Genomic DNA, 21,779 nt, shown 5'->3' with positions numbered 1-21,779 from the left:
GATTGACTGCGCCTGGTTACTGCACAGTCCTCTTTCCCGGAGCTGTCAAAAGGAGATCTATCCCTACATTTTGCCTTGTTTAACAGTGAATTTCCTGGTGATAGGTTCCCTTGAACACTATTTAATGGGGTTTCCAGTTATCCTTAAAGGGGTTGTCTCACTTCAGCAAATTACATTTATTATGTAGAGAATGCTAATACAAGACACTTACTAATGTATTGGGATTGTCCATATTGTCTCCTTTGCTGGCTGGATTCATTTTTCCATCACATTGCTTGTATCAATGGTTACTACCAACCTACAATCCAGCAGCGCTGATCGTGCTTGTACACTATAGAAAAAGAGGTCAGTCTTTCTGGTGGCCGGGACAGCGGGAGTGCGCATAGGCCGGCACTTTTTCCTATAGTGTGCAAGCATGACCACTGCTGCTGAATAGTAGGATGGTCGTAACCCCTGGATACGAGCAGTGTGATGGAAAAATGAATCAAGCCAGCAAAGGTAATATGGACAATTCCAATACATTAGTAAGTGCCTTGTATTAACTGCACTTAAGGGTCACTTAATTTTTAGAAAAGTTTTGATCGGTGGGAGTCTAGGTGCTGAGACCCCCTCCGAACGGTAGAGAGAAGCGCTAGCATATCATGCTCTCTTTCAGCACTGCGGGGACGGAATTAAGGCAGGCCCATGGACTTTCTCTTGAGTCCGCCTCGCTTCCTGTCCTGCAGTGAAGAGAAAGTGCGATATGCGAGGACTTCTCTCTCCTCGTTCTACCGATCGTTGTGGGTCTCAGCTTCTAGACCCCCACCCATCAAAACCTTTCACATGCCTCTATGACATAGCAAAGGTTTTCAGAAAACTCAGCGACCCTTTAAGATAAGTCCTCAATATCTGGTGGCTGGGGCGGTGACTGCCGATCAGCTGTTGGAAGGGGCCGTAGTCCTTTACTGAGTGCTACTCTGCATGCGGTTTTTGGCAAATATGGAAGGGGGGTGCCAATTGGGAAATGAATTGAGCACAGGTAATATCTAGACAAGGCGCAAGTGAAGTGCCAGCATGAACAAGTCATCATATGACAGCATGTTGGCCATTTTCAAGTGACTTATTTTTAGTACACGGTTGCAGACGCACAAGAACTAGTAATATGCAAGCTGTTCATTCCTCTGGAACTGTGCCAGCTGAAGCCTGAAGAACTCTTAATGTAGTCATGGTTGTGAACACACTGGCGGATCCCACTATGCCCAATTACCAACCTATATTTGGATGAAAAATGTACACATTAATCGCATAAAATCAGCAAACTTTTATTATCGTATTGTAAAGTGCACGTTAGGCACCACTGGCTTCTACAGGGAAGCTCTGGAGTTTCCAGCAGCCATGCTAACAGCCATATCATGCAGGGCTAAATAGAATTTAAGGTCAGCACAATATATAAAATACAATACTAAAATTTCATGCAGCCCTGTATGTAATATTGAATATACAACTCCGGAGCCTGTAGACACCGATTATCTGACACCTTAGAATATGACCATCGACAGTTTTTAAACCAGCACCCAGCATAGCCAATAAAATGTATCTCTATAGCGCCACCTGCTGTTTGTTCTTTTCATATTTCTTTGTCCCACTTACTGAGAAGGCCGCACATGCTCAGTTTCACGCTTCAACTGCCTCTTGAGCTGTGATAGGGAGAGACCTACAGAATAAAGAAACCCCTCCTGAGAAAGGACACCCCCCTGAGCTGACAGGTTGAAGAGAATCTAGCAGAGCAATTGGAGCAATGAATGGGGAGATCTCTGGATCCATGTGAGGTCCAGGGCTGGTTCTAGCTTTGTTACAAATAGATTTTCATGTACTATATGATGTCTGGTTTTCATTTTTACATTAATCATGGGATAACCCTTTAAAGAGGTCTAACAATACTTATATACTGATGGCCTATCCTCAGGAGAGGCTATAAATTTCTGACTGGTGGAGGTTCGACACACCACACTCGTCTGACTGTGCCCCAGCACACAAAGCAAGGTCCATGAAGGCATGGTTGGGTGAGCTTAGTGTGGAAGAACTTGACTGGCCCACATAGAGTCCCGACCTCAACCCATTCGATAGCATTTGGAATGAACTAGAACGGAGAAGCATGCAAACCACGCCCTCTCATCCAACATGAGTGTCTGACCTCAAAAATGCTCTTCACATGCCAAAGAAAGCTGTAGAAAGCCTTCCCAGAAGAGTGGAAGCTGTTTTAGCTGCAAAGGGGGAACTCCACATTAAGAGGGCATTCACCCGACCAAATCCGCACCTTCTGCCCTTAGAAATGGACATGTTTTATTTTTTGCGGGACTGTGGAATGGACATAAGGATGCGGACACACATGTTGAAATGAAAGGATCCACATCCAATCTGCAAAATTGGTCACGTGAATGCCCCCTAATGCCTATGGATTTAGAATGGGATGTCCTAAAAACTCCTGTAGGTGTCCAAATAATTTTGTACACATAACGTTCAAAGTTTTGAAAACCACAAGGAGAAGAAAAAAAACCTGTTAACGAAAAGCCTAATGAAATATTACATTCCCTTAAGGATTCTGTAAACGCCGGCAGACACTTCTTATGTAGAGTTTATAGCACTTGTAGCGTCATGTCTTGTGTTATTTTCTAGGGCTTCTGTCTGTAGGCTACATAGGGGAATGGTTCAGACTTGTACTAATGATATGCATTCTCAGGTCTATATCCTCTATGTTCAGCTTCACATATACCACGTCCACGTACACCCCCCATGTGCAATAATAATAATTGCATTTTAATCATTAGTTAGCACTGCAGATGTTCATGATTCATATACTGCTCCTGCTCCAATGTGGTCATTATCCGAGTCCCCGAATGGTCACCATACGCACTAAATAAACAGTAAAAGAGAAGGTTATTCTTCTCACCATCTAATTTTCAGGATTTGGAAGCAGAGCGGACTCAGCATGCACAAGTAATTACCATCACAGGGGCCTTCACACAGAAAGTAAATGATACAGGATTATAGTATTTATTGTAATTATTGTATCTGTCTTCACTTCAGCAATGGCTATACTGAATGGGAAAATTGGTGCAAATTTATTTGGCCAAATTTCCTTTGACTGAGCCTTGATTGTTGCGTCCTGCACAGGTTTATGCATGAAGAACACACCATAGGCAAATGTTCCTCATCAGTAATTAGAAGACATTACTAGTCCGCCACAGGCTCTTCTATTAAAGGGGTTCTCCAGGATTTACATATTCTCAAGAGAGGTCATCAAAATGAGATCGGCAGGGGTCAGACTCCCGACATCCCCACCGATCAGCTGTTTGAGGAGGCTGCAGAGCTCCCGTGAGCACCACAGCCTAATTATGAGCCTAATGTGGTTTGGCTGCACTACAGGGGTTGCGCAGGCAGTATACCCTCAGGATGAGTCATCAATATCTGATCAGTGGTGGTCCGTCACCCGGTGCCCCCGCCAATAAGCTGTTTGAAGAGGAAGTGGTGCTCAATGCGAGCACTGCTTCCTCTTCATTACCCTGCCCATCGTCTTGGAAGTCTCGGTCGCACAGTGTAATTACAAGAACTAGCTCCATTCACGTGAATATTTGTAACTACACTGCGCTGCCGTTGCATGGGAGATGGCACGTAGTGTAATGAACAGGAAGCATCGATCGCATGGAACACCGTCTCCTCAAAAAAAGCTTATCGGCGGGTGCCGGGTGTAGGACCCCCGCTGATCAGATAATGATGACCTGAGGATAGGTCATCAATATATACTGGCTGCACAACCCCTTCAAGTTTGATGGATCTACATCTGCTCTGGGCCAAGGGCTAGACCACACAAATACACGTTTTTCTGCAAAACACACACTGGTTAAGGGTGAAATTCGCAGGAAGTTACCTGCAAATCCACATCAAGATATAAAAAGTGATGACCAGTAAGGCACCATTGAAGTGCAGTTTTTCCAGGTGAAATGTGTAAAATACATGTGTCTCATGTAAAACAGAAACAAAAAAATGTAAGAATTACTGTGACAAAAAAAGCAGAGCAAAAGTGAAACAGGAAGGAAATGCACTTCTCTTTGAGGCACGTCGCCAAACTGCTGCAAAAAAACTTTTTACAGCATTTCCACAGGAATCCCTTAGGGAAATCTGCAATAACAAATCTGCACCAAATCATGCAGATTTTGGTGCAGATTTTAGCTGCGGAACCTGGTGAAGGGCGTAGAAAAAACAAATACAATCCTCGCCTTCCCTGGCTCCCTCGCCGATCTCTGCACAAGCTGGTTTCCTGCAATGACGTCTCCTGCCCTGTAACTGCAGCAACCTGTGGTTCCCTGCAGTGGTCAGATGGGACAGGACATCGTTGCAAGAAGCCGGCCTGTACAGAGAAACGGGCAAAGGAACCAGAGAGCACCAGGGAAGGTGAGTATTCTTTTTTTCTTTTTTAAATCTGCAAAGTCCTTTTTTATTATTACTTAGAATGTATTTTGCAAAGTGTAGATAAGATTTTTAAAAATCCACACAGCAAATCTGTGCGTGAGGCCTCATGCACACGACCGTTGTGTGCATCCGCGGCCGTTGTTCTGTTTTCCGTTTTTTTTTCGCGGACCCATTGACTTTCAATGGGTCCGTGGAAAAATCGGAAAATGCACCGTTTGGCTTCCGCGTCCGTGATCCGTTTTTCCAGTCCGTGAAAAAAATATGACCTATCCTATTTTTTTCACGGACAACGGTTCACGGACCCATTCAAGTCAATGGGTCCGTGTAAAATCACGGATGCACACAACATAGTCATCCGTGTCCGTGATCCGTGTCCGTGATCCGTGTCTGTTTTTCCTATCATTTTCAATGCAAACTTGACTTAGTTTTTTTTTTCACTTTTCATGTCCGTGGATCCTCCAAAAATCAAGGAAGACCCACGGATAAAAAACGGACACGGATCACGGAAAAACGGAACCCGTTTTTGCGGACCGCAAAAAAATACGGTCGTGTGCATGAGGCCTAAGAGTGAATTCACATGTGGCAGATTTGTTGCAGAAATGTACATAATTTCCCCAATTCATCTAAATAGGGCATGCAGAATTTTAAGTGCTTCCTGCAAAACAGCCTAAGGCCCCTTTCACACGGGCGAGAATTCCGCGTGGCTGCAATGCATGAGGTGAACGCATTGCACCCGCACTGAATCCGTACCCATTCACTTCAATGGGGCTGTGTACATGAGCGGTGATTTTCATGCATCACTTGTGCGTTGCGTAAAAATCGCAGCATGCTCTATATTGTGCGTTTTTCACGCAATGCAGGCCCCATAGAAGTGAAGTGCGGATGCGGTGCGATTTTCACGTATAGTGCGATTTTCATGCATGGTTGCTAGGAGACGATCAGGATGGGGACCCGATCTTTATTATTTTCCCTTATAACATGGTTATAAGGGAAAATAATAGCATTCTTAATACAGAATGCTTAGTAAAATAGTGATGGAGGGGTTAAAAATAATAAACAAATTTAACTCACCTTAATCCACTTGGTTGCGTAGCGGATCTCCTCTTCTTTCTACTTTGTTCAGGACCTGGCTAAAGGACCTTTGATGATGTCACTGTGCGCATCACGTTGTCCATCATCATGGTGATGGACCATGTGATGAGCGCTGTGACGTCACCAAATGTCCTTTAGCCAGGTGATGGACCATGTGATGAGCGCAGTGACATCATCAAAAGGTCCTTTAGCCAGGTCCTGAAGAAAGTAGAAAGAAGAGGCGCTCCGCTACGCGACCAAGTGGATGGGGTGAGTTAAATTTGTTTATTATTTTTAACCCCTCAATGGACATTTTACTAAGCATTCTGTATTAAGAATGCTATTATTTTCCCTTATAACCATGTTATAAGGGAAAATAATAAAATCTACAGAACACCCAACCCAAACCCGAACTTCTGTGAAGAAGTCCGGGTTCGGGTCTGGGTACCAAACATGCAGATTTTTCTCACGTGCGTGCAAAACGTATTAAAATGCTTTGCTCTCGCACGGAAAAAATCACACATTTTCCCGCAACGCACCCGCATCTTGTCCGGGCCTCACATGCGACGCCCGTGTGAAAGAGGCCTAAGGCAAGATGTCAGTCTGCAAACCGCAGATCAGCAAAATACAAATACTGACCATGTATACCCCACAATTTCTGCTGCCCCAATGTCAAATTCTTGTTCACGAAGCGGAAAAGAATAGGACATGTTTTATTTTTATTTTTGCTGGACAGACACGCAGGCAATAAGGATCTGGAAAGCACACGGTTTGCTTGCCTGTATTTTTTTGCAGCTCCTATTGAAATGAATGGGTCCGCATTTAATCCGCAAATAATGTGGATTGGATATGGAAAAAACTATAATACTGTTGTGTGTGTGAGGCCTAATTCAAATGAATGGATCTGATTTTTTTGTAACAAATCTATCTAGTGTGAATAAATCCATTCACTGCAGATAGCACAGATTTATATGCCCCCCTTTATCTTTGGTAACTTAGGCGACCATCCCTATGGGCACTGTAATAACTGATGTTAATAGTTGTCACATTTGGAAAAGAATACACTAGTGAAGGGATGCCCAGCCTGTGGTTCTCCAGCTGTTGCAAAACTACAACTCCCAGCATGCCCTGATAGCTGTAGGCCATCCAGGCATGGTGGAAGTTGTAGTTTTGCAACAGCTGGCGGGCCGCAGGTTGGCATCCAATGAGATAGACTCATTACATGTAAAGTGAGATATTTCAGGCCTTTATTTGTTGTAATTTGGATGATTATGGCTTACAGCTTATGAAAACCCCAAAGTCACAATTTTGAGGTCCCCTTTGCTCAGGGGGTATGGATTAATTAGCTGACTAGAGTGTGACACTTTGAGCCTAGAATATTGAACCTTTTCACAAAATTCTAATTTGAAGCTGCATTAATGCAATTCCTTTTTAAGTTGCATTACTGAAATAAATAGACTTTTGTAAGATATTCTAATTTTTCGAGTTTCACCTGTATATAGACATTAGCGGTCTCTAATGATTTATGCATCCAGTTCTAGATTACATCCATTTCCCTGAATTCTCAGTACTGTGCCCCTACAAAAGGGTTCACAGCTACCTAAACATAGAAGAAACATTGCTAATAAAACCCGTAAATCTACAGCCGTACAATAGTGATGTGCCCCGCACACAATGTACATTGCACATGATCACAAGGCTTCTCTGAATAGATCTGTTACATCACATTTCTGTTCTTCACAGCTACACACTTAGGACAGGTCCTATAACACGCACGCACAAGGTGCTGCCCCGGGGAGTATCTACAGTATGCTATATGTTTAGTGAAGCGACGTCAAGAAAAAACTGTCAAGTATATCTGCTATCATTTAGGCCTCATGCACACGACCGTATGTATTTTGCGGTCCGCAAAAAATATGGATGACATCCGTGTGCATTCCGTATTTTGCGGACCGGAACAGCTGTCCCCTGATAGAACAGTACTATGCTTGTCCGTAATGTGGACAATAATAGGACATGTTCTATTTTTTGGCGGAACGGAAATACGGAAATGGAATGCACACTGAGTAACTTCCGTTTTGTTTGCGGACACATTGAAATGAATGGTTCCGTATACAGTCCGCAAAAATACCCGAAAGGACACGGAAAGAAAATACGTTCGTGTGCATGAGCCCTTAGGCCTCATTTACACAACAGTGGAAAAAAATGGCCATGATAAACAGACACCATATCAATGATGCTACCTACATCGCATCTAACCATAGTGATTGTGGTTGGCAGCAATCCAACTACTGGATTTCTCCATCACCACAATCACTATCATTTGGAGCAACTGGCATTGCAACATCTGAGAAATAAGAACGTATTTCCTTTCCGCGTCCATTCCGTTTTTTTTTGCCGACCGTATGCAGAACCATTCACTTCAATGTGAAGTTACTCTGTGTGCATTCCGTTTACGTATGTCCGTATTTCCGTTACGCAAAAACATAGAACATGTCCTATTATTGTCCGCATAACGGACAAGGATAGGTCTGTTCTATTAGGGGCCAGCTGTTCAGTTCCGGAAAATACGGAATGCACACAGACGTCATCCGTATTTTTTGCGGATCCGTGTGCAAGAGGCCTTATGGAGAGATTTTCCTACAAACTGGAAAATATTGTGCATTATTCAGCACATTTGAATGTCTAACTGATTATCTATCCCCCAAGCAGACCAATTCAGCCTGACTTCATTACAGCCGATGTCAGGCAGGGACACACAGCATTAGGCCTCTTTCACACGACAGTATGTCGATTTCAGTGTTTTGCGTTCCGTTTTTCACGGATCCGTTGTTCCGTTTTTTTGTTTCCATTGTGTTTCCGTTTCCGTTCCGTTTTTCCGTTCCGTTTTTCCGTATGGCATATACAGTATACAGTAATTACATAGAAAAAATTGGGCTGGCCATAACATTTTCAATAGATGGTTCAGAAAAAAACGGAACGGATACGGAAGACATACGGATGCATTTCCGTATGTGTTCCGTTTTTTTTGCGGACCCATTGACTTGAATGGAGCCACGGAACGTGATTTGCGGCCAAATATAGGACATGTTCTATCTTTCAACGGAACGGAAAAACGGAAATACGGAAACGGAATGCATACGGAACACATTCCGTTTTTTTTGCGGAACCATTGAAATGAATGGTTCCGTATACGGACCGTTTTAAGGAACGGAAAAAAAAAGGCCCGCAAAACGGAAAAAAAACCCGGTAGTGTGAAAGAGGCCTTAGAAATGATTATAATGCGGTGAGGTCCTGTCCCAGGTGCATCCTGCAGTGAAGGGGCCGCATGCCTTCCGCATTTAGAATGATAGAACTGTCCTATCTTTGTCTGTAAAATGGACAAGAATAGGGCAAGTTCTGTCCGCATCTTTTGCGGCCCTATTGAAGTGAATGGGTCGATATCTGACCCGCAAGAAATGCCAATCGGATGCAGACCAAAAATATGTTTGTGTGCATGAACCCCAAAATGCAGTTTTTTGGCATGGAAATGGTTGTAGACTTCACCCTCTCCATAGCAAAAGGCGACATTTGTAGTGGAGATCAGCAGCATAAACTGACGTGCTGCAGATTTCAAATTCACACTGCAGTTCATTTTACGCTGCATATTTTTTTTACGCAGCGGGTGGATAAGATTTCTTAAAGGAAATGTGTCATCAAAAATGTTATCCGCCAGTTCAAACCAGATAGCGACACATATTTTTTTTTTCTAATCTGTTTTTATTTTCAGATTTTTTTCATTCTATTTCTGAACATGATTATGGGGGCTGCCATCTTGCCTGAGCGGTTCTTAACAGCATTTAGAAAGCAAGAAAACTCCTTTACCGCAGCCACATGGTCCATAGACAAAATAGTCTGGAGGGGACCTCATTGACTTATATGGGAGATGTTTCTAAGCATGCTCTGTAGGGTACTATCACACTTGTGGCAGAGGATTCCGGCAGACAGTTCCGTCGCCGGAACCGGCAATCCGGACGCAAACGGATGGCATTTGTCAGATGGATCCGGATGCGGATCCGTCTGACAAATGCATTGAAATACCGGATCTGTCTCTCCAGTGTCTTCCGGGAAAAAAACGGATCCGGTATATATTTTTTTCACAGGATTTAAAGGTCTGTGCATGCGCGGACCGGAAGAAACGAATCCGTCAATGCGGCGGATCCGGCACTAATACATCCCAATGAAAATTAATTCCGGCATTCCGGCAAGTGTTCAGGATTTTTGGCCGGAGAGAAAAATGCAGCATACTGCGGTATTTTCTCCGGCCAAAAAAAACGTAAGAGGGACTGAACTGATGCATCCTGATGCATACTGAACGGAATGCTCTCCATTCAGAATGCATTAGGATAAAACTGATCAGTTTTTATCCGGTATTGAGCCCCTAGGACAGAACTCAATAACGGAAAAGAAAAACGCTAGTGTGAAAGTACCCTTATCTATACACATAAGTGATATCATTACAGGCAGGATCAGAATGACAGATTAGCAAGTAACTGATCACTACAGACCAAGAAGAGGCATCGATTAGACTTAGTGGACAGTGCAAAAACTGCAGGATTTTATGGGTTTTGTTTAAATACATTGACATGGAATATAAAAAATAACAATCAAAAATTCCATAAGTGTGATTTAAACAATAGGTGATTTTCTGATGACACATTCCCTTTAAAATCTCGTTAACTTTGCTGTAGTTCTGCTACAGAGAATTTGCAACGGTGTATCCACAGCGCATCTGCAACGTGTGAACCCACACGGGTATTTCCATTTGTGATGCTGCAGATTTGCACCAGATGTCCATTGGAAATATAAACAAAGAGGGCTCTTGCCATTTTTTTTGAGCGTTTTGACATCTTCTCTATAGGGGAAAAACGTCATGAAGAAAACTAGTGGTCAGACAAAAACACCAGAAAAACCACCACAAAAAACGCACTAAAAACTTCAGGTGGAACAAAAATAAATAAGGTGTGCATGCTGGTAGTTGTAGTTTCCCAGCAGCTGGAGTGCCAGAGGGTGCTGCTGAACTCTGTATCTGGAGGTTGTACCTTTTCTAAATCCCAGTCTCTATGTCACAACTTTTATAATGTAAGTCCCCTTTAAGCATGATGTGCAGATTCTCTGATGCCTTCTCCTGGGTTTGCTCACGTACATTCAAATGTATGGAAATCACTGCATTGTTAACATATATCCTGTTCTGTATTCCACATCAGCCAGGCATATTGAAGTGAGGTAGTGGATTCTATACCTATCTCTCTGCTACAGCATTCTGGATATTATAGCAGATTTAAAAACAACAACCCCTCTAATTAATTTGACAGACTGATGTGACTTTCAGCCATGCGTTGTCTATGGGTGGTCTGCCAAACACTCACTGATAGGTGAACCACAGATCAGACATAATGGAGTTTTCCTGTCCAATCCTACCACCCAACATATCTGACAGCCACTCGTCTCTCCCCTCTCCAGCATTTTATCTGAAGTGCATGTAAAAACTAGAGAACTGGCACTCAGCAGCACTAAAAACTATTTTCTAAATCACTTTATTGAAAAAATTCTGCCTGCATCCACCACAAAAAAAAAAGGCATGGCCACTAGGGCTCTTGCTTCCATTTAATTTCCAATCCAGTACCTGTTGTCAGGCAAGATCCGTCCCTGGTATCAGAGACTCAGAAGATGGCAGAAAGGAAGTGGAGCTGAGATCATGAGCCTGATAAAAGAACTGCTTCTACACAGCTTCTGAACATCACAGGAGTCTCCTGCTTTTCTGAAAGTGTGATATATTCCTCATCTGTTCTGTATGCTACAGAGCTGAAAACAAACATGGTGGGAAGTAAGGGAAAGGACTTCACACCAGTATAGTGCTAGCAGATTCCACAGAAGGAAAACACTCACTGCTTCTGAGTGAAATGCATCTAGTAGTGCAGCTTAAACACTGAATAATTTGGTTAAAAAAGACTTTAGAGAAGCCTAAAAAAACTCCTATTCCTTCACACTTATGATTGTACAAAGAAGCACAGCCCTTATGCAAACTTTTTGGAAAATTCTGGTACGTTTTAAGAAAGGCTCTTGAGAGACTAAACATCGCTCCAAATATTGGTCAAATAAAGGCTTACACTGTGAACACAATGGTTGGACAGAACAAGGCCTCTTGTACACAACCATATTTTTCATCTATGTGCTTTCCGAATTTGCATATAGCAAACTGACCCATTCATTTCTATGCAGCCATGTACACATTTATATTTTTGTGGATCCATGTGGCCATTTTGCAATTATAGAACATGTACTATTCTGGCTTATCTTGTGGAAACAAATTGTCCTTTCTATTGATGGGAGTAAAAAATGTGCTTTTTGCAGACCAAAATATGGGCACGGCCATGTCCATGAAGCCTAAACCCTATCCTGGTCTATTTCTGATTGTTTGAAGGATTCATCTGACTTTTTTAAACTGATGACATCCCATCAGGATAAGACATCAGTATCTGATCGGTCAAGGTCCGACCCCTGGGACCCCTACCAATCACCTCGTTGACTAGGCCGTGGCACTCCAGCACAGCTTACCCTAGGCCAGTGACGTCACGTTCCTCGGTTACATGGCCTAGACGCAACTCAGTCCCATTCAAGTGAATGAGGCTAGGCTGCTATACCAAACACAGCCACTGTACAGTATACGGCGCTGTGCTTGGTGAGCTGATCAGCGAGGGTCTCAGGTGTCGGACCCCACTAATCAGGATAAGTCATCAGTAGGGATGAGCGAATCGACTTCGGATGAAACATCCGAAGTCGATTCGCATAAAACTTCGGTCCAATACTGTACGGAGCGAGGCGCTCCGTACAGTATTAGAATGTATTGGCTTAAATGAGCCGAAGTTATTACTTTGCTAAGTCTCACGTGACTTTGCGTAATAACTTCAAAGATTAATTTTTACTGCAAAAAAAACTCATTTCCCGAACTCGGGTTCAGTTTCAAGTGGTACTTTGGAACCAAACCCGAGTTCGGGAAATAGTTTTTTACAGTAAAAATTTATCTATGAAGTTATTTTACGCAAAGTCATGCGAGACTTCGCGAAGTAATAACTTCAGCTCATCTGAGCCAATACATTCTAATACTGTACGGAGCGCTCGCTGGACCAAAGTTTTATGCGAATCGACTTCGGATATTTCATCCGAAGTCGATTGGCTCATCCCTAGTCATCAGTATAAAAAAATAAAATAAGAAAACCCCTTAAATAGTGCTGTACATGGAATGTATTAGGACATATAGATGTCAGAACCCCTATCTATGAGTCAGAACTACAACCAGTGATTGGCTGAGAGAGCCAATCTCCCACTCTAATGGTCTTGAGCAGTCCATACATTACGTGAACAGCCATCCACCTGTCCATCCATTAATATACACTATATTTTCCCTGCAGGAAAAATACAAGTCTTGAATTAAAAAATATTTTAAAACAAAATCCTTTTTTTTTTTTAAAGCTTTTTTAGGGAGCAACAAAGGGTTAAAAATAATATATAAACCATATTCACTGATCTCCCACACTGGTCAAAGTCCGCTGATCTTCAATGGCTGGCTCATCATGTCAGAAATGCTAAGACAGATCCGCTCAGCCAATCACTGGTTGTAGTGGTGACCCGTCTCTGCCAGGGATTGACCGAATGGACCCTTGATACCGGGACCAGGAATTTAGGAGCAGCGGGAATCTGACCAGCGTCAGACCATCAGTGGCAGGGGATTAGCAAGTACAGTATAAACCCTATTTTTTTACATTTTTAACCCTTCATGGCATTTAAAGAAAAAACATTTCTGAGAAAAACCCTTTAAACAAGTCATCAAATTGTTATTACAGGGTAAACAGAAATGGTCTGCTACTGAAAGCCAGATAACCAGATCCCAGCCATGGAAGAAAGTACAGATCCCTATTACTGTCACTATCGAAAGACACAGTAATAGCATCATCATGACAAGTGACAGATTTGAGCCTTGTCTTCAGGAGCCTCCACCGGATGAACGCACAGAGGGATTGTTACTTGCTTTAAATAAGGATTCTTCAAGCCTATCAACAACATAAAGATGTAATGGTGTTCTGGAGAATCCGCCACAGATGTTAGTATTCCCAGCAACCCGCATGGAGATTTACTGCAGTCCCATACCTCTGTTCAGCAAATCCTTAGGAGCCTACTAATCTAACAGCTGGCACTTCATCCAGCTCGAGCAGCCACCTATGTATATAAATCACACATCCACCTATGTATATAAATCACACATCCACCTATGTATATAAATCACACATCCACCTATGTATATAAATCACACATCCACCTATGTATATAAATCACACATCCACCTATGTATATAAATCACACATCCACCTATGTATATAAATCACACATCCACCTATGTATATAAATCACACATTCACAACATCCACCTAAGTATACAAAGCACGCATCCAATACAACATCCACCACCTATGTACAGTATAAAAAGCACACATCCACCTAAGAATACAAAGCACACATCCACCACAACAGCCACCTATGTATATAAATCACACATCCACCACCACATCCAACTTTGAGGCTACTTTCACACTAGCGTTCAGAGAGGATCCGTCGGGTGTCTGCACAGACGGATCCTCTCCTATAATGCAGACGTTTGTATCCGTTCAGAACGGATCCGTCTGCATTATAGTTTAAAAAAAATTCTAAGTGTGAAAGTTGTTCAGACGGATCCGTCCAGACTTTACATTGAAAGTCAATGGGGGACGGATCAGTTTGAAAATTGAGCCATATTGTGTCAACTGGATCTGTCCCCATTGACTTACATTGTAAGTCTGGACGGATCCGTTTGCCTCCGCACGGCCAGGCGGACACCCGAACTCTGCAAGCAGCCTGCGGAGCGGAGGCTGAACGCTGCCAGACTGATGCATTCTGAGCGGATCCGCATCCACTCAGAATGCATTGGGGCAGGACGGATCCGTTCGGGGCCGCTTGTGAGAGCCTTCAAACGGAGCTCACAAGCGGACACCCGAACGCTAGTGTGAAAGTAGCCTAAGTATACAAAGCACGCATCCAATACAACATCCACCACCTATGTACAGTATAAAAAGCACACATCCACCACAACAGCCACCTGTCTATACAAATCCTACATCCATAAAAGTGAGTCCACCCCTTACATGTTTGTGAATATTGTATTATATCTTTTCATAGGTCAACACTGAAAATCTGACACTTTGATACAAAGTAAAGTAGTCAGTGTACGGCTTGTATAACAGTGTAATACTAGTGTGTGCCCAATTAGCCATTTTCCCTCCCCAGTGTCATGTGACTCGTTAGTGTTACAAGGTCTCAGGTGTGAATGGGGAGCAGGTGCATTCAATTTGGTGTTATCGCTCTCACACTCTCTCATACTGGTCACTGGAAGTTCACCATGGCACCTCATGGCAAAGAACTCTCTGAGGGTCTGAAAAAAAAAAAAAGAATTATTTCTCTACATAAAGAAGGCCTAGGCCAGTGGTGGCGAACCTATAGCACGGGTGCCAGAGGCGGAACTCAGAGCCCTATCTGTGGGCACCCGCACCCTGGAAAAAGTCTATGGTGTACCAATATGCCTTAGACTTCTCCTGCCATTCATCAGCGCAGGGCGCACTATGAACAGCACAGGCAGCGCACTGAATGTAGGCAGGTTATTATAGCTAAATGATAAAGTACATGGAAGATATACTATATTGGACTGTAGTATTCAGGTTAAATTGCCGTGTTGGCACTTTGCGATAAATAAGTGGGTTTTGGGTTGCAGTTTGGGCACTCGGTCTCTAAAAGGTTCACTATCACTGGCCTAGGCTATAAGAAGATTGCAAACACCCTGAAACTGAGCTGCAGCACGGTGGCCAAGACCAGACAGCAGTTTAATAAGACAGGTTCCACTCAGAACAGGCCTCGCCATGGTCGACCAAAGAAGTTGAGTGCACATGCTCAGCGTCATATCCAGAGGTTGTCTTTTCAAAATAGACGTCTGAGTGCTGCCAGCATTGTGCAGAGGTTACAGGGGTGGGGGGACCGCCTGTCAGTGCTCAGACCGTACACCGCACACTGCATCAAATTGGTCTGTATGGCTGTTGTCCCAGAAGGAAACCTCTTCTAAAGATAATGCACAAGAAAGCCTGCAAACAGTTTGCGGAAAACAAGCAGACTAAGGACATGGATTACTGGAACCATGTCCTGTGGTCTGATGAGACCAAGATGTGTGTGGTGGCAACCAGGTGAGGAGCACAAAGACAAGTGTGTCTTGCCTACAGTCAAACATGGTGGTTGGAGTTGTCATGGTTTAGGGCTGCATGAGTGCTGACGGCTGTGGGGAGCTACAGTTCATTGAGGGAACCATGAATGCCAACATATACTGTGACACTGAAGCAGATCATGATCTCCCCTCGGAAACTGCGCCGCAGGGCAGTATTCTAACATGATAATGACCCCAAACACACCTCCAAGACGACCACTGCCTTGCTAAAGAAACTGAGTGTAAGGGCTCATGCACACGACCGTATGCCCTCCGAGACATACGGTCCGTGAGCTGGCCATATGTCCCGGAGCGGCATACATCGTGCGCACCGGAGCGCACAGCATCATAGGTTACTATGATGCTGAGCGCATCGGGCCGCCCGCGGGGCTATTGTTCCGCACTCATAATATCATATGAGTGCGGGACAATAGTCTGGCGGGCGGCCCGATGCGCACAGCATCATAGTAACCTATGATGCTGTGCACTCCCGTGCGTACGATGTATGCCGCTCCGGGACATATGGCCCGCTCACGGACCGTATGTCTCGGAGGGCATACGGTCGTGTGCAAGAGCCCTAAAGGTGCTGGACTGGCCAAGCATGTCTCCAGACCTAAAATCTATTGAGCAACTGTGGGGCATCCTCAAACGGAAGGTGGAGGAGCGCAAGGTCTCTAGCATCCACCAGCTCTGTGATGTCCTCATGGAGGATTGGAAGAGGATTCCGGTGGCGACCTGTAAAGCTCTAGTCAACTCCATGCCCAAGAGAGTTAAGGCAGTGCTGGAAAATAATGGTCACCACACAAAACATTGACATTTTGGGCACAATTTGGCCATTTTCACTTAGGGGTGTACTCACTTTTGTTGCCAGCGGTTTAGACATTAATGGCTGTGTGTGGAGTAATTTTGAGCACACACTAGTATTACACTGTTTTACAAGCCGTACACTGAATACTTTACATTGTATCAAAGGGTCAGATCTTCAGTGTTGTCCCATGAAAAGATATAATAAAATATTAACAAAAATGTGAGGGGTGTTGATACAGTATGTTGTACAAATCACACATCCACAACAGCCACCTGTGCATACAAATCACACATCCACAACAGCCACCTGTGTACACAAATCACACATCCACCACAACAGCCACCTGTGTATACAAATCACACATCCACCACCTGTACATACAAATCACACATCCACAACAGCCACCTGTGTATACAAATCACACATCCACAACAGCCACCTGTGTATACAAATCACACATCCACAACAGCCACCTGTACATACAAATCACACATCCACAACAGCCACCTGTGTATACAAATCACACATCTACCACCTGTACATACAAATCACACATCCACAACAGCCACCTGTGTATACAAATCACACATCCACAACAGCCACCTGTGTATACAAATCACACATTCACCACAACAGCCACCTGTGTACACAAATCACACATCCACCACAACAGCCACCTGTGTATACAAATCACACATCTACCACCTGTACATACAAATCACACATCCACAACAGCCACCTGTGTATACAAATCACACATCCACAACAGCCACCTGTACATACAAATCACACATTCACCACAACAGCCACCTGAGTATACAAATCACACATCCACAACAGCCACCTGTGTACACAAATCACACATCCACCACCTGTGAGTACAAATCACACATCCACAACAGCCACCTGTACATACAAATCACACATTTACCACAACAGCCACCTGTGTATACAAATCACACATCCACAACAGCCACCTGTACATACAAATCACACATCCACAACAGCCACCTGTGTATACAAATCACACATCGATCACAATCACCTACAGTATGTATACAAAGCACACATCCACCTATGTATATAAAGCACACATCTACTATCATCTGTGTATATAAAGCACACATCCACCTATGTATATAAAGCACACATCTACTATCATCTGTGTATATAAAGCACACATCCACCTATGTATATAAAGCACACATCTACTATCATCTGTGTATATAAAGCACACATCCACCTATGTATATAAAGCACACATCTACTATCATCTGTGTATATAAAGCACACATCCACCTATGTATATAAAGCACACATCTACTATCATCTGTGTATATAAAGCACACATCCACCTATGTATATAAAGCACACATCTACTATCATCTGTGTATATAAAGCACACATCTACTATCATCTGTGTATATAAAGCACACATCTACCACAGCAGCTGCCTATGTATACATATCCACCACAACAGTCCTGCATTGCAAGTGACACAATACTCAACCTCTTAAAGGCGCACTACATCAAGGTTTGTAAAATTATAGAGCGTCTGATACTATTCACGCACATGTATTAAAGTGTTCCAAGAACTGGAGATATGTAAAAAACTAATAATCAGGGGGTAGACATGATTCTGTTCTAGACCTTCTGTCTATAACCCCATTAAAGGGGTCGTCTCACTTCGGCAAATTGTATTTATCTTGTAGAGAAAGTTAATACAAGGCACTTACTAATGTATTGTGATTGTCCATATTGCCTCCTTTGCTGGCTGAATTCAATTTTTACATCTCATTATATACACGTCTTGTTTCCAGGGTTGTGACCACCCTGCAGTCCATCAGCAGTGGTCGTGATTGTACACTAAAAAGCAGCGGGCTCTCTGGTGGCTGGGACAGTGGAAGTGCGCATAAGCCGGCGCTTCTTCCTACAGCGCTGGTCGTAACCCCTGTATACTAGCGGTGTATAATGCAATGGAAAAATGTACTAATCCAGCAAAGGAGGCAATATGGACAATCAGAATACATTAGTAAGTGCCTGGTATTAACTTTCTCTACATGATAATTGCCATTTGCTGAAGTGAGACGACCCCTTTAAGCATAGTCAGAGTCTCCTCTGCCTGAAACAGCAGCTTCTAGAGAACACTAGATTACATTCAACACAGTAAATCTAGATAGTCACATTTTTTTTCTATTGAAGATCATCCCAAATACTGAAAGATTGCTGTACAAACACCCCAATAAGACATCGAATGGGATCATTGAGAGAGATTACCATTACAGATGACTTTATGGGGCGGTGAAATCAGACAGCAGTAATTACCCTGCTCATCAGCAGCCAAGGGGTTAAGCAGTGAGTGATAGACGCCAGCACACAATGCAGCAGACCACTTACCCCAGTAATGTCCTCTCCTGGTCCTGGAGTGGTGGGTTCTCCTGAGATTCTCCACGTTGTTTAATTCCAGCCTATGCCAGGCCTCAGTCAGATGGTGCCAGGCAGTGCCCACATGCCCTGTGTTCTCCAGCAGCTCGCTGTTATGATGGAGTCTTGCAGGCAGAGCACAAGGAGGAGTCCATTCCCTGCTGTGTCAATCCCTGCTCTGCCCTCAGCTTCCGATTTCACCCACAGCTGATTTATTTCTGTCTCAGCCGGAGCATTGCCAGCGATCATACCACCCGGGAGGGGGCTGCTCAGGGCTGCTGTGCCAGGCTGCAAAACTTGCCCCTACGAAATCTGCATGGATGCTGAGCGCCTGCTCCCTGTGTGCATCCCCAGGAGGAGTGCTACCATCATCGGCTGTGCCAGGGCTATGGCTGCAGGATGCCCGGTGCCCCCATACCAGCAGCGCCTCGCTCCCCTGCCACCAGCTCACAGGACTGCCAAGGTCCTTGATCCCTTTGTTTAAAGTGACAGAGACACGAGAGCAGCATCCCAGCCTCCAGGATCGAGGAGCATCTAGTGGACAGGAGGAATGCTTGCATCTGCTGGGGAGTGTACTCCACAAGGCTGGGGCACACTGCCATCAGCCTGTCTCCTGAAATCCATGTGTGCCAGGCTGAGCTAGGGCATGGCTGCCCCTGATCATTGATGGGCAATACTGATTCATCAGAAAAGATTCATCTCCTGCCAGAGCTGATGAAAGAGCAGTTTGTCCTCCTGACCAGCAATGAATAAGCTTTGTAACTTACTGTTCTATCCACAATTTCCAGTCTGTATTCACATTACCAGCACGGTTTCTATTATAACTGGAGGACGTGATGCAGTTCTGAGTCTGTCACACACAGGACAGAGGTGGCACCTGACCCCATTGACGTTGGCTGCGGTTATTACACTACCGTCAGAGCGATGGCAGCTCTTTCTGAGAGCGCAGTATGCACCGAACCCCATTATCAGTCAATAGGGTCTATCAGACGCTGTCGGTGTCCGTTGTGTGACGGATCCGGCGCTGCGTCATGTCCGATACAACAGAAGCCATAATAGTAGTGGGAACACAGCCTATAATGGGATCAGTCAAGGTGTTCATCAGTTTGATGGGAAGAATAATGCTGCATGCTGGGCTATTCTTCCTATTCATTAAAATGGAACTGAAACAAAGTGAAGGCTCTGACTATAGTGTGAACACAGAGGACCTGTCACCTCTCCTGACATGTCTGCTTTAGTAACTACTTACATTTCCCAAAAACATTTCTGAAGCATTTATTCTTATGACTCTGTGTTGTGCCACTCCTCTATTATTACTTCTTGAAGTTGTGCAGTTTGCAATGAAGGTCCAGCTGAGTGTTACCAGTTGGGGGGAGGGTGTCCTTTCAGTCTGAGACTGGAAGCACTGATTGGACAATGTCAGACTGTGCAGAGGCACATCTCCAAGTGGTAACGCCCAGTTGGACCTTTTATAGCAGACTGCTGGCAAACCACTTATAAACCTCTAGCAGGAATAGTAGAGGAATGACACAACAGAGAGTCACAACATTGGGGAGGCAAGTAGTTACTAAAACAGACATGTCAGGAGAGGTGATGGGTCCTTTTTAAAAGTACAGCAAATTTCCACATATTAATTTATATCCTATTGGTATATAGCGGCAGTAAATGACATAACGTAATACCAAGATTATAATAGAGGGGCAGCATATTCCTCTGTGCCGTATAATGAATGTAATCATTTCAAACGGTTCCTCATCACAACCAGCCTAACCTTAGTCTAATTTTTATGTCATTGCTCACATTGATATGCATGGGTCAGAAGTGGTCATCTTCCAGCATAACGTGTGGGAGACAACCCACAAGCTTTACCGATCTGCTCAGATGAGAAATCAGGAGCCGATCCTGTATTGTTCTTGAGAGGACCAATCTTCTACCAAGATCCTTATATTGGTTACTGTCAGAAGAAGGTTACAACCAATATGTTCCCACTTGCAGCCTCTATGCAGCGTACTCAAGTTGTGCGTAGTAGGTGTTTCTGAGTGTAGTAGTGCAATGTACACTAACCTGGTACAGCTGACTCTCTGCAAGGGCAGGTATAGGTAGGAATAGTTCGTGACGCCAGTGCCAAGTAAACGGTGGCACGCCGTTTGCGGATGCAGGAATAATTTGAGGAAACGTGGTGTTAAAACAGAACTTCAACTTTAGTAGTTTGCAGGCAGAGACAATATTGGAAACGCAGTTCCTCAGCATACAGTCGATTTTGCAATTCGGTCGATGCAGGCAATTCAGTACAGCAGGGTAATTACAGAGTGTTGAACACAGGATTCGCAGCACAGGAGCTAGCACTCTAATTCTGTCTGATCCTGGAATATGGCAATTCTTCACCAAGGCCCATTAACCTGAGTCTGGCTTTATATCCTTGATTATGGCTTTCATAAGTACCTCCTCTGTTTCCTCAATACCTCTGGCTCCTCTGATATTTGCCTCAGTCTCTCCTAGCTTCTGAATGGTTCCTCAGGCTAAGGTATTCCTGCTTCTGCATGTAGGGATTCAGGAGGGAATCTTCTCCTGAACAGCAGGCTTCAGGCCTGGACTGGTCTCAGACATTATCTAATCTCCATCTGTAGATTACAGACACTAGACTCCGTCTCTCTTGCACTTCCTGGTCTAGCCTTATATAAACTAGGGCTCCCTAGCTCCCTCTATGGA

The 21,779-nt window shown here is 44.0% G+C and overlaps 1 protein-coding gene across 2 annotated transcripts in view; it reads right to left on the bottom strand.

Annotated features, from left to right (window-relative positions):
- The window catches only part of MAN2A2 (mannosidase alpha class 2A member 2), a 189,543-nt gene extending 169,971 nt beyond the window's left edge, over positions 1-19,572 (bottom strand). Inside the window, exon 1 of one of the 2 annotated variants that reach the window (XM_040414113.1) lies at positions 19,044-19,572. The gene's annotated coding sequence lies outside the window, so the exon portion shown is untranslated. The remainder of the gene's footprint in view (positions 1-19,043) is intronic. The other variant, XM_040414114.1, reaches the window with a different exon arrangement.
- Between the last annotated feature and the right edge of the window lie 2,207 nt (positions 19,573-21,779).

Source organism: Bufo bufo, chromosome 1 (assembly GCF_905171765.1).
Source record: "Bufo bufo chromosome 1, aBufBuf1.1, whole genome shotgun sequence".
NCBI classification, from domain to species: Eukaryota; Metazoa; Chordata; class Amphibia; order Anura; family Bufonidae; genus Bufo; species Bufo bufo.
Note: the sequence above shows the minus strand (reverse complement) of the source record. Positions and strands in the feature narration are given on the sequence as shown.